General features: G+C 38.3%; 1 protein-coding gene and 1 pseudogene across 2 annotated transcripts in view; both read left to right on the forward strand.

The window, feature by feature from the left end:
* The window catches only part of TRMT11 (tRNA methyltransferase 11), a 292,966-nt gene that overhangs the window by 94,534 nt on the left and 183,630 nt on the right, over positions 1 to 14,802 (forward strand). The gene's annotated exons all lie outside the window — the stretch shown is intronic.
* On the forward strand, positions 10,185 to 10,728 carry LOC148109270 (sarcoplasmic/endoplasmic reticulum calcium ATPase regulator ARLN pseudogene; annotated as a pseudogene).

A 14,802-nucleotide genomic window follows, 5' to 3' on the forward strand; every position in this document is an offset into this window, starting at 1 on the left:
ACAAGGAAGAAAAATCTTGAGCCTAGTTTACGGAAGGTTCTCATGTTATGCTGCTACCATGGAAAAATGGACAGCTGCATCATTACAGCCATATTTAGACGTGACTATGATATATATACCTACTGTTTCTGTTTCTCTGAATCCTGGATAATACAGTAGCCAATGTTATTGTGATAGAATGTATTGTAATATATTATCAATGCATATTGTATATTTTATGGTAATTTCAATATTGTATATTGTAATGTAATATCAATTGTGTATGTAATATACACATGATAATGTAATATAAATTAACCATTCACTATGTGTGCTCTTCTTTGAAAGCCTGGTTGCCACCCTGTAGAATCTTGCTCCAAATCATTATCATGTTCACTGTTTAAAGTTTTTTTTTAATTTGAGAGAAAGCATGTGCGTGTGTGGGGGGGAGGCAAAGGGGGAGGGAGAGAGACAGGGAGAGGGAGAGAGAAGCTGAAGCTGAAGCAGACTCTGTCCTGATTTCGGAGCCCAACGTAGGGCTCGATCTCATGATTGCAAGAAACCAAGAGTCAGACAGATGCTTCACTGGCGGAGTTACCCAGGTACCTCTCATGTTCACTTTTTATAATTTGCTTTTCATTTGGAAAATTGGTCTTTAAGCATGTTCTTTATTTTCCCAGATTCTCTATTGTCAGTTTTGACCTACTTTATATCAGGTTTCTCATTGTTCTAGAAATGAACCATGAGACACTAAACTTCATTTTAATTTTCACCATTTTAGCATTTCATGTCCTCTTATTTAAATTATTTTCCAGCTTTCAATTCAAAGATGACTGCTTTCAACAGATCATGCAGAGACAGGTGCAAAGATTCACCCTAGTCCTTTGATCTCACGTTTCCTTTAACGACTTCCTGTTTTTAACGATGATTTTTGCAGATTCTTTTTGGAAGCCTCAGTTCCCTTAGGAGCTTCACTTTTCTGATGTGCTTTCAGTGCGTGACAAACTGATGTCCCATTCATCATTTCTCTCGATGAGGCAATCCAAGGCACCATTACTGAGTTTATCCACAGTAGTTTCTAACCCTTCCTTCTTCCTGGAACATTCTCCCTTTTCTTTGAACCCAGTTGATCTAGGTCTAAGTATAAACATCTTTTGCTCTGGGATATTTCTATGACCCTTTGCACCAGATTTGATCCCTTGAGTGAAGTCCTCCGCTTTGTACTTCCATAGTACTCCATACCTGCCTCTTCTGAATTTTCATCCACCTTTCGTCATTGGCTAAATGTCTCTTTCAGTAGCTTACACGTTCCTGACACAGAGTACCAGTTAACATATGATTGGGAAATGCTCTGGACTTCATGGTTATTCGTGAAATGGAAAGTTACCCATTCTTATTTCATAGGAGGGCTAGGACCTTTACCATTTTTCTTTGTTGTTTTGCCATTTCAAATTCCTTTATATTTTTCTGATGTTTGATATGTGAGGCAGAATAACATATTTAATATGAATAGGGTGCCTGGGTGGCTCAATCGCTTAAGCATCTGCCTTCAGCTCGGGTCATGATCCCAGGGTCTCAGGATTGAACCCCGTGTCTGGCTCCATTCTCAGTGGGGAGTCTGTTTCTCCCTCTCCCTCTGCCTCTCCCCTTGCTCATGCTCAAATAATTAAATAAAATCTTAAAAAAAATTTAATATGAGAAAGACTGCTCCCTGCGACCCTCAATACGCCTCAGTGTTTCCTGTGCTTGTGAAGGCCTACAGCATCACCATGTTACAATAGGCCAGTCCTTGGCTCAGTGGAATTCTTCAGTCAGTTGACATCGTGGCTGTGTTCAAGGTGATGTCTTCCTCTTGTCTCTGTTCTAGACTCAGAGGTTGAACAAATTGATGAGAAGTGATATCAGAGGTCTGTGGTCTTAATTTTGGGATAATATCCTTAGATCACTCACCTTAAAAGGTTCTAGTCTCTAATGTCTATGCAGATTGACTTAAAAGTAACAGATTTAAATTAAGAAGTGCTCAATTCAGACATTATACAAATAATAACCACAAATGAAATTTTGCCCACTTTATTCTTGAATTGTGAATGAATTACTTAAACTTCCCATTATTACTTAAGCGTATTTATTTAACTTGGTTCTGGGCAAAAATGACTTAAGCCACAAATGAGTGTAAGAGAAGAATGTTTGGTTGGTGGCACTGCATCCACGTAGCTGCTAAAGCTAGAAACCCCGGCATCATCCTTGACTGCCTTTCTCCATTCCCATATCCGTCCTCATCAAAGCATTCCATGTATTCTGTCAGTTCTACTTCCAGCAGACTCTCCAATTCATCCCTTTGTTAACATATGAATTTCTACCACTGTGGTCCACGGTCTCTTAGTTCTTACTAACATTACTGCATCTCCTTCATGTGTTCTCCTTGTCCTCACTGTTTTGCATGTTAAGCCAGATCACGCATCTCTTGTTTAAAGTTCTCCAGTTATTCCACGTTGTCTACAGGATTAGGTTCGTGCTTTTTGGCACCACATTCTAGATCTTCCACACTTAGTCCTTGTTCATCTCTTCAGTCTTATCTTGGGTAACTTCTTCCATACACTGTCTTCATGATCTCTCTTGACTTTAGGCCCTGTAAAAACTGCTTCCTCTGCCTGCAGTGGCCTTTCTCTCTTCTTTGTGCAACTAAAATCCTTTGTTTTTACTATAGCAGAGGCACCACTTGGGGTTGGGATTGCTCTCCCTCTGAGCTTGCCATAGCTCCCTGTGCTTACCTTTGTCATGGCATTATTCACATTATGTTTTAGATCTGTTTATTTTTCTCTCTTCTCTCCACTCCCCCGAAGAATTATAAATTACCTAGAGACAGGAGCTGAGACTTACTTGTGCCTAGCCTGGTGCCTGACACAGAGAGGATGTTTCCATAAACATTCGTCGAATGAATAAATTAATGAATAAAAGGAAAAGAGTAAACACCCAAAAGTTTCCTACTCTTTATTAGTTCACAAACCTAGTCAAGTTAGTAGTTTACCAATTATAAACTGTCCCAAGTTCTATGCAGTAACTCACTTTTGTTCGAACTGAATGCACTGTTCTTCAAAGACACAAATGACATTAAATGTTTTGTAAATGAACCCACTGGGGTGCAAGAAGGAATATTATATTGGAAAACATTAAACAACCTGAAACAAAAAGCAGATCATTTCCCAACCACGAATTAAAGAAGAAAAATCCTCAACCAATATTAAAATCTACTTTAAATACTGCCAACATTTTAAAGAGAGGACACAACCAAATCCAGAGACCAAGAGTGTAGAATGAAGACAAATGATAAACTAAAGAACATTAGCCAAGAAAATAAAATATCAGGAAACCCATTTGGGCAATGAATAAAAATGAAATAAATTTAAGAGTTTAAAAATGTCTCATTTCTACAGGCTTGCTGCATCGTTTTTGGTTTTGTTTTTCCCTATAAGCTGATCTCAGAGACTTTCCTTTGTAGAAAGAGGCTGTGGCTGTCATTTTATCATGGCATGGGTTCACATACTACACAAGCACCAAACTATGAAGCAGAGTCTCCTGGGAGGCCAGGGGCAGGCTGGACATGCTTTTAAACGAGGTAATGGTAAATAGTCCCAGCTAGAAAGATGAGCTGAAAACTAGATTCTTCCCAGCATACATCCCCAAAAAGAAGTGCTGAAATTCCTTCTTTCCTGTTTTTATAAATCTTACCACTTAAAGACTTGTCTCAGTCTCTCCCAGCTTCATCGAAGCACTCCCCAGAGATTTGGCCTCTGTACGCATTTCTCCTGACCTCTGCAAGACCTTTAGATTCAGACAATTCAATTGTTGATATTATTGTATTATAGTTATCACTGATTATGTTTTTGTGTGTAAACACTGGCTCCCTAATCAGATTATTCCCTCTGCCAACAACTGTCATTGACTTTCGAAACATATTCCTGACAGTTATTATAAGCACAATGTACAGTGCACATAGCAAGCACTCAGTAAATGTTACAGTTACATTGAATTAAATTAAACAAAAGCTACTTTATGACAGAGATGATTTTCCCCTTGCAAAATTATTAACAGAAACAAAACTCAGAATGTGACCATTTTAAGTGTCCCTGTACATACCAAGTATTTTCTTTTCTCTCTTTCTCATTTTCCAAATTATAAGTGAGCACCATGCCGCTCCAGTGGTTTTCAATCCTGTATGCACTTGTGAATCACGCGAGGAATTTAAAAAATACAGATGCCAGGGCTGCTACTGAGACCAAGTTAGCCAGAAAACACAAGGGAGTGTAAAAGGATCCCCAGGTGATTTTAATAGTCAGGGTTGGAAAGCACTGTGCTATCCCATCAAGGTTGAGTCAGTCAGTCCGCAGTGCTACTCTGTCAGGATATTCGTGGAAATTGCTTCTGGGTCTTCTTCTAAGTAGTATGTGTGCCTTGCTGTTCATGAGCTTTTCAGCTTCCCAAATATCCTAATATTCCCTTCTTTAGGTACTTTTATTTCACTCGTCAATTTATTATAAACAGTATAGCAACTTTTAACTAGAGAATACAATGGGATAATCCAAGTCTGAGAAGTTTAGGTTGCTTTTATACACTTACAGGAAAAAAGAGAATTGGCTTACTTTGCTAGAAAAATCAGACTCCAAACCATTTGCATCTGAAACCCGCATTATTTTCCATATCTAAAATAGATAGTTTTTTCTCAAGAATGAGAATTCTTAATTATTTGGACAATTGCGTAAACTACTAGTTTTGCTTGCACTTATAGACCAATATTGTAAGGCTTTGTTCTTATTTTTAAGTTATTTATTGAGCTCTCACTACCTGCCAGACTCTCTGCAAAGCTCTTTTCATATCTGATTTAATTATCAGAATATCCATTTGAGACATATGTTTGTATAACACCTGTTTTATGCATAAGGAAATTCAGGCTCCAGAAGATAAAAAACTTTCCCAGAGTCACATAGCTATTGAGAAACAAAGGTAGAATTCAAACCCAGATCTGCGCAGGTCAAAGCTCTTAACCTTCACACTGTGCTCCAGGAATAACTTCAGCCATCTGATGCTGCTGAGTAAAACCCTAAATGAAATCCTTAACCTGAAATCCAAAGGTGATGGAAAAGACGTAAATTGCAGTGGGTGTCCTCTTCATTTAAGTTCAAGTGTAAGTCATTTCTGAATTTATGTCTCCTGTCTACTGTAATTGTGTTTGTAATTTTCCACTAGAATGTGTTTTGGATGATCTTGTAAAATTTCAAAGAAAATTCATGGGATCTTTTTTTTTTCCATATTAAAAGATGGGGAAGGGCAGCAATATTGCTTTAATGCATGGTTTATTTATTATAAGGAAATTATAGAATATATTCACACAACTGTTCTATGTCGAAATCTAATGGTAGTTCAACTACCAGCTCTGTAGTAATTCCACGCTGTGCTGTTTCAGCCTCTGCAAATGTGCACACGCCCTACCTACATGTCCCACCACCCCACCCGTAGTCGTGTCTACTTGTCAAATTCCAGCCAGAGGCGGTTTTCCTCTGGCGAACAGTTTTCACTATCCCTGTCTCCTTTCCACCCTGGGGCACTAAATAACTTTTTTCCTTTGTCTCCCCACTTCGGGCTGTACCTTGTGATTCGCTCTGTGACAGTATCTGTAGTTCTCGTGGCAGTCCTTTCTCACCTTCCCTTCTAGGAGGTGGGAAGCTTCTTTGGGGCAGGACTCTTTCTTGATCCCGTACCCCCAGTGCTTAGAACATAGCACTGGGTGTTATACGCAACTAATGAATCACCGAACTTTGCATCAGAAACCAGGGATGTACTGTATGGCGACTAACATAATATAATAAAACATTAAAAAAATATTAAAAAAAAAGAACATAGCATGTGCTCAGTAGACGGTTAGTTGAATTTTTGAATGAATTATTAAACAAATTGGAATTTACCTGACAGACCATGCTGTGAATGTTGAGCAAAACTTTCATCCTGATCTGATTGGATCTCTATTCCATTTGAAAACCTGTCACCCTCAAGGGTTTTTTTTAAGAGAAGTAGAGAAATGCAAATAAGCGCATTTAGGGTTAAACAAAGATAAAGCCTTCTGTGAGAGCAGTTAGCTGATTCTCACCGCCATTGGTAGCTGTGCTTATGTAGTATGTGTATGAATGCAAGTCTCATGTAGACAATTTATCTCTCTTGAAATTTTGATATTCTATGTGATATTAAAATGTAATATACCAAGACATCCTAATATCACTGTTCACTCTAGTACGTAAGATAGCTTCATCCTGACATTTATCTGTGGGATGTCTGTTACTAAAATAACTACTTTGGGAAAGAAGCCATACGTATAGGTGTTAGTTTGTTAATATGTGTTGGGGTTAACGTAGAGCATGAAATCAGCTATAATGCCTGGCTTGCTGCCATATAACACAGAGGCCGCTGAGGGCAGGGAAGTTTTTGGAGAAGGGCGTAGGCCTTTGGAATGTGGAGGCCTGCGTGACCACTCTGCCATTGGGATGCCTCAGGGAGTTGCCTTCCCCAAGCTTTCCAGCCCAAACAGCCACCCTGTGATCTAAGAGATGTATGCTTTGTCCCTTAGACTATGTTTAGCAGAACTCGGAGAACATGCAGATTTGCATATCGTATCTTTCCGGGAAACAGATCCTCCCAGTTCCAGTAAGACCCCTTGTCACACATCACGTGCTTAAGAAGCAGTGATAAAGATTTATATATATAATATACTATATTTATATATATAATTTAATAAAAGTGGAAGCAAAGAAGAGCAAAGGATCTTAGTCTCTGAGCGTTGACCCCTTTGCCTTCTCCTCTGTTTCACTCCTGTAGGTACAGGGAGTGCTGGCCATTCCTGGCAAATATGGGAAACAGCATCTCAATGTAGCCTCATTCCTTTTTTTTTTTTTTTTCGTTCCTTAAAGCTTTTCTTTGAAACAGATTTGTTCTCTCATACTGAAGAGAGATATTTTGGGGCAACCTCTGTTGAGTGCATGGGTCAGGTCCCATCTGCCTGGCACTGTGTGGGTCAACCCCAAAGGACATGATGACCTAGAGTGGCAACATGATTATTTACATAAAAGCCTAAGGAGCACTAGTTACCTTCTCTTGTGTTGAAATGGTGAAACTCAGTTATCTCTCAGACTAAAGGATGTTGTGCATCTTGATGACACACTTACTGCTTTCCTTCAGTATTTTCTGGCCTTAAAATGACCATATGGAAATTCAATTTCTTGAGATCTTTCCAATTTGCTCAAATTCTAGAATCTTACCTTGTTAATACATATCCCATGTGTTTAAATTATCCAGAAGAGAGGAGTTAAAAATAACTCATCACCTACCTTTATGAGTCTTAAGAAACATTTATATGCAATCGTATGATTTCAAAATTTAAGAAACTGTGCAAGAAATATGAAATTAAAGTAGTTATTCAGGTGATTCAGGTTTAGTCTAATAAAAACTTTATTTGGTATGATTAATCATAATTACTTGCTCACAGTGGTTGAATTCTCTGTGTAGATTTAGTTTTCGCTTTAATTTTAACTCAGGTACCACACCTGGTTTTCTAACTTTGTTGGAAGAGGGAGCTGGAGAGCACAGCAAATACAGTCTGGAGCTTTTTGCTCTTCTCAGTGGTTGGTCCATATGTTTGTTTCTTTCTTTATTTTTGTTCTGATATTTGGAGTCATGGCAACTGTCAATGCCGGCATTTATCTTGGTGATTTCTGAAGTTTCTGAATCATTGACCAATCCAGCGGTCCTACTTCCAAAGATTTATTTGCTAGCTGATCAACTGGATACAGGAATTCTTACAAATAAGTAAAAATGACACTCTTAAGTTGTGACTCAGAAAGTATGTGAGCTCTGCCAGTCTTGTTGGAGCCAAATGACACAGTTCTAGAAACCATGCAGAATTTAGAAGTTTATCTCAAAGTATTCTGGGTCCTTCACTCAAATCTCTTACATGTTAGAGTTTGTGTGAAAAGGAATCTTATATTTCAACCTGCCCCATAACTGTTTCCTACTTACGAAATATTTTCCACGTTGCTTATTTAATGGAGGTGGAAAGAAGGAGATATTTTCCTAAGAAGGTATTAAATTATTTCCTTACAAGTCCAAGTATAATTTTGAGACTTTTATATGTTATCTTCACATTTAGTCAATCATAAATTTGAGTTATGTGGGTAAAATAAAAACACACAGCAAATTAGTAATTTCTCCTAACATGTTGACTCCATCACATTGGTTAGTTTGAACGTCAGACACCTAAGGGGAAGAAGAATACACTTAACTCTTCTTGATTTATATACTAGCTTTCCTACTTCATTGCACAGTCTCTGCATGCTATGTATTCGGAATGTTAAGGTATATTGACTATATAGATAATTAGCTGCAACATAAGTATTTAGGATGAGAAGTTTGCAGACTGGTAGAGGGGACTTATAATTGCTTCTTCTTATAAATATAATAGGGTTCCAGACAAACTAGGGGTGATGCTGCTTCAGTCTTTAGTACACTGGACGAGATTGTTTCATTTGGTACCCTAGTGCAGAAAATAGGACGTATTTTTGTCCAGGTACTGGCTAATCAGTTGGATGATAAACTTGCTCAAGAACTTAGAAACAGAAAATAAGATTAACTCTCTTAGAGGGGCTCCTGGGTGGCTCAGTCATTAAGCATCTGCCTTCGGCTTAGGACGTGATCCTGGCGTTCTGGGATTGAGCCCCACGTCAGGCTCTTCTGCTGGGAGCCTGCTTCTTCCTCTCCCACTCCCCCTGCTTGTGTTCCCTCTCTCGCTGGCTGGCTCTCTCTCTGTCGAATGAATAAATAAAAATCTTTAAAAAAAAAGATTAACTCTCTTAGAGCATTAATTATGGAATTAACACATGTTAGTGGGAGAGTACAATCAGGCACTTGAATAGTATAAGGCATATAAGACATATATATCTCCTAAAACTAATAAGTTAATTTAACAAGTTTGTAGAACATAGAGTCAATATATAAAAATAAATTATATTTCTAAATATTAGCACTAAATAATTGGAAATTTTCTGAGTTAGTAGGCTTTCCAAGATGCTTCACTTGGCTCTAAAGTCTTTCCAAAGTAACATGTGAGTAGTAGGAGGACTGAATGCTTTCTGGAACTATATTCTTGAGCTGGCTTTTGGTGGTATGTTCTTGATCAGTTGGTTCTTGAATCATAGTTATCTAAGCCAAGTGGTGTAATGGAAGAAGTGATTGTATGCATGGGACATCAGCAAACAAAATAGTAGAGCTGTCTTATTGAACTTGGCCCTGACTACTTTTTTTGGTGAAATATACCTGGGGGTGACTATTCTCATATCCATAGTCATTTAGTTTTGTTTGTGTTTCTTAGAGTAATACAATCTCATGTGTCATTTTGAACATGGTAGTGTCCTTAAATCCCGTGTGGAGTTAGAAACTTTGTCAAAGAAAAGCATATGTCCAGTAGGATGAAGAGGGATATCCTTTAAAAGGGAAATTTTCTCCTTTAAAATAGTTGCTTTACATTTTCTCCTCTAAAATTTTATTCTCCATATAAAATGTTATATGAGACTATTTTATATATGGCAAATTTACATGTCAGTGTTGACATAGTCTCAAGGAGCATTAAAACTACTGCTTTGGTCACCTAGATTTGATACCTGTGATTTTGCCATTGAGAAATAGAAAATCTCTGGTCTGTTGTGTCTTCCAAAGGCTTTGTGCCCAAACTGGGGACATAATAGGCATGTCAGTGGAAAGGTTATTCCCTGGTTGGTGGGCATGGAGATTGCCAGGGATCTCATCTAGGCCTGGCCTGGGTTTATGTGTAGAAAGAAATAAAACAATGGTCCCTTTTTTTGTAGTTTTTAATTAGTATGTGTGAGCTGAATGTTCCAGAACATTCTTGGGATGAACACTGTAGGTCACATTAACCGTGGTCTGTTTTCTACTTAGTTAATAACAAGTATATTATACAGAGACTTTTCAAAGAACTCTCACATGTGTTTACTCTGCCAAATCATTCTGCCTTATTTTGCCCTCTCAATGATTTTGTAAGGCAGGTAGAGATCTGCTTTTTGACATAGTAAAAGAAGCTTGGATGAAGAAGCACATATAGATACTAGTAACTACTTTTATGGCCTCAATTTTCACATGTTTAAAATAAGATGATTCTGGGGCCACGGCAGGGCGACTGGTGCAAGCTGGAGGCCAGCGCAGCTGCGAAACCTGGTCAGGATGGTCCCTGGGAGCAGCTTGGCTTGGATTAGCTGGGAGGCAGCAGCAGCATAACCACGAAGTGGGGTCTCAAGCCAGGGCTGACCAGTTTTCAAAACATTCCTACTGGTTGGATCTCTGGCTCTTCATCCTCTTTGAGGTGGTGTTTATCTTTGTGTATCTTGTACCATGAATGGGTTGCCTGATGCCTAGATTAAGAAGTTGGCTCCTGGAGTGGATGCTGAAAATGACTACAGACTTCTTGAATAAAGAAGACAGGATTGTGCAATGGATTTCAAACTCTGCGGGACTTTTCTTTCATTTTACATACTCTTGTTACTCCTTTTAGGGACTATATTAAGTGGGTAATGATCTCACCCATTCATAGCTAAGTCCTTCAAACTAGACTCTTTGATTCATGTCTAAAAACTTTTCAAACATCTGATGGCTTTACAGGGGCTGCATATTATACATAAAGGCTTAGTGATTCATTAAGAAATATGATAATGTCTTGCCTTTAACATTTTAAGGGTTAGCCAACTTACTCTGGGCCAGGTGCAGTAGTGAGCAAAAAAGACAAAAGTCCTTGCCTTTGTGGATCTTACATTCTTTTACTTATTTAAGTGTTAGTAAGAATTTACATTCTAGGAGTGATCAGCTAGTGTTTAATCAGAAAGGTCACACTCCCAAAGCAGCTACTAAAAGCCCTTCCAAAACTATTCCTATTATATTAACAGATACTCCTTTATGTAACAGATATTAGAAATGGGCTTTTGTTGAAATTGGCGACATTTGATACTTGTGAATTGCCTAAATATTTTGAGGATATTGCCCTCCTTTAGAAACAGGGCATAGATCTGGTAAACTATACACCCTCTCCCTTTTAGAATGGCATTTAGAGTGAAATCCGGGACTGATTTTGGAAGATTTTAATTGCTATTGCAGATGACAAGGTAACAATTATGCCTCCAGAATATTGTTGCATCTGCCTGGAGAGAACCTTTGATGCAAAGGTTGATGTATCTAAAGAAACAGAAAACTGGACTTTCGTTGAGTATACCAAATAGTATGAACTGTTTTTCTGCTGCTTGCTAATATTTTTGTCCAATAAATGTTTATTGTATAGCTAAACGAAAAAAAAGAAAAGATGATTCTGGGGTGCCTGGGTGGCTCAGTTGGTTAAGCCTCTGCCTTCAGCTCAGGTCATGATCTCAGGGTCCTGGGATCAAGCCATCATTGGCTCCCTGCTCAGCGAGAGTCTGCTTTTCCCTCTCCCTCTGCCCACCCCTCCCAGCTTGTGCTCTCTGCTTTCTCTCTCAAATAAATAAAATCTTAAAAAAAAAAAGATGATTCTAAAACTCATTATTTTCAGTCTACATAAATTTATAAAAACACAGAGTGGTTAAGTAATTTCTTCAAGATCATACTTTTCCAGGTAGTTAAGCTTATAGATAGAATTCGCCTCTGGATTTTAGGGATGACATGCTTCGAATGTCACATACTAGTAATAATTGGAAAGGGATACTAGTAATGATCAGCATGTGTTGGATGAGACTAGTCCTCCAATGTGATCATTTAAACATCAAGTCTTTGCTGAGTATAGACCTGGAAACCAATCTCTTCAGTTATATTGTCTACTGAAGATTGATGAAGAGTTGAATTATTTGTGGGTACTTGTCAAGGTTTCAAACATAGTCTAAGGAAGAGGGAGCTGTGGCCACACTAGTCACTGTGAGAGATAATGTCCTAGAATGGAGTTGACTGCATAATGCTAGAATTGCTCGATGACTGTGTTCATTAGGAATATTTGATTCCCTTGCTTTTTTCTCTTTATTTGCCATGTAACCTTCTGATACCAACTTGGCTTTCAGTGTAGACTCACTTTATTCAGTCAGCAAACGTTTTTTGAAGATGCCAAGTGCTAGGTCTATACATTCAGAGTTGAGAAATGTGGTCTCTCTTCTTGTCCTTGTGGGGTTCATGGTCTAGTGGGGATTGGGGAAGGGGAGAAAAACCAAATATCAAAAATAATTTGAGTGGGATACCTGCTATAACAGAGATGGGAACATATTGTAATGGGAATAACTAAGTCTCCTGGGCCCAGGTTTAAGTGAGCAAGAGGAAAGAATCAGAAAATTTTCCCACGGGAGAAGACAATCCAAGTCTTGCAGTATGAGCAGATAAGGGAGAACTTTCTAATTGGTCTCAGCCATTTGTTAAGGCATGGAGACATATGATATCATGGTTTGTTGAGGAAAGAATTGCAGATTTTGTGTGATTAGAGATTGTTTTTTTGGTGGGGGGGTTATGGGCAGGCACATAAGAAAGAAGAGATAAAACTGGAGTCAAGCTGACATTGAGTGACTTTGATAATCAGGCCAAGTTTTTTCTGTGCAAAATGATGAGCCAGCAAAGAGAAAAGAGTTTGCCATGTGTAACCAGTAAAAGAATTCTGGTTCTTTTTGAAATTAACTTTTGACTGCAGAGTAGAGTATTTTGGTTTTTGGTGTAGTCTTTCTTTGGGGCCAGTAGACCTATAGAATTCTAGGTTTATTGGCAACTAACCTGATTTGTCAGTGCAAATTGGTAAAGTGGTATTCTAGCTTAACATTCTGTCCGTTTTAAGTCTTATTAGTTTCAGTCTTCTCTGGGGCCTGATCAGTTCTGTGTAATTCCAGAAAACTGTGTTTTCTGTATCCACACAATGGAATACCGTCCTGTGGATCCCTTTATGATGTTACTTACATCTGTAATCAGCTCCTCTTCAACTCTCAGTTGGCAGCAAATTGAGGTTAGACTACAGATCCTCTCAGCGCTAGCCAATTGCTTACATCATTGGATCATGCTCTCCCTGATTTCAAAAGCCCTGACAAATTAGATTTTAATTTCTTTCTCATGAGAATCAAATACTTTAGGTAGCATGGTGATAATAAGCATTAGGGCATTGGTGCTATTTTTGTGGCTTTGTCTTTAAACCTCTGTGAATCGGAATGGGTTTTCTTCATCTTTGTATTTTCCCATCATGCCTAGAATGGTCTTCTGCATGTGGTAGGAGCTTAGTACCTGTTCACTGACTGATGACTTCACAGTCATATTTCTCCTATAAATAATTTTTGTGTTGTATCTGGAGTCTGTCTCTTGCTATCTTGCATTAGCCGTTAATATGAAATTGATTTAAGTTGATCCAACTTTCTTGGAGAATTTCCTTAAGAAGAGGCTTGTTATATCAGGGTTAGGAAAGGCTAAAATTTGGAGAACAGAATTCAAGGCAGTGAGTCACTGCTGCAGATATAAGCTTGGGGTTTACAACCACAGTCAATGGCTGGAATCATTTGTAATTACAGGGAATGTTACTTGTTTCATCAGACTTTTCCAACTTGCAGATTTTTTCCCCCTCTCAAACAATATAAAACTTTTCTTTGATGTTAATGTATCAAAACTAAAGATGACTAGATACAGAAATGAGTGGGTTTATATTTTTCCCCAAATGTGTGATTTGATGGTGATGACTGTGAAATGGCAGAATGTTCTCATGGTGTTGTTAGAGGAAAAGTTATTAACCTCAGGGTTCTAATAGAATACCTGGATTGCAAAATGACTTTCCTTCTTGGGAAGGTAATCTCCCTGACTCAGCCTGTGTTTTTGTTAGCACTACTGGTGTCCCACTAGCTACCAAGTAATAAATATTACTTACATCACAGGATCTATATGGTATATCAAGAAGGCCATATAGTAATAAGTGCTAATTATTTTAAATAATACTTATGGGAAAGCAAACTTCCAGAGGCTACAATGTGCCAAGCTGATGAAGAAAAGAGGCATTTTATATCATTTTAGCTTTCCTTACCTTGGGGCAATAGTATATTAGGGTGCTTGTCTGAGAAATGTGACATAATTTTTATTTTATTGCATGCATATTGAGTGTGAAACTTTCCCTTTATGTTTAATATTCTGAAGCATGCATGATTCAGGAAGCTTTCTTTCTTTCTTTCTATATCGTGGGTGTTCTCCAACTTTTTAATCAATTGAAATAAAAAAAAAAATCTGAACTTGAACCAAAATTTCTCCTTCTCATCTTTACTTCTTTTGCCTCTAGAGATTTAGTTGGCTTATGAAGACTAAAATTTGTTTAAGCTCCTTATGTCTGAACTTTTCCTTTTCTTTGCATTTCAGTATGTGTGTGTTCTTGGGGCAAAGGCTTGGGGGGGGGGCTGTGGGCAGTAAGGAGAGGAAGTGGAGAAAAGCACTTAAAAATGCCTCTTACCCTCTTAAAGAAACATCTCCAAACTCTTTGTTTATTCTTATGGTAAGTGGTTTTACAAAGTGCTGGGTAGGATAATTTCCCTGAAATTTTCCCTGGATTTTAATGATCTGAAGAATTATTCAAAATTTCTTCCAGTGCACTAAATGGAAGGGCGTGTGGTCTAGTCTGGAATCTCCTCCCTGCTTCTCTGGATGGGTCATGCTCTAGACTCAGCTGGCCACCCCAGAGAAGACGTCCTTCTTTCCTCTCATTGAGGAGCCCCGTAGCTCTCTTCTCCCCACTGCCTCCCCTGCCCTTGAACCTAA

This window comes from Ursus americanus, chromosome 11 (assembly GCF_024610735.1).
Source record: "Ursus americanus isolate L20-20 chromosome 11, mUrsAme1.1.p, whole genome shotgun sequence".
NCBI lineage: Eukaryota > Metazoa > Chordata > Mammalia > Carnivora > Ursidae > Ursus > Ursus americanus.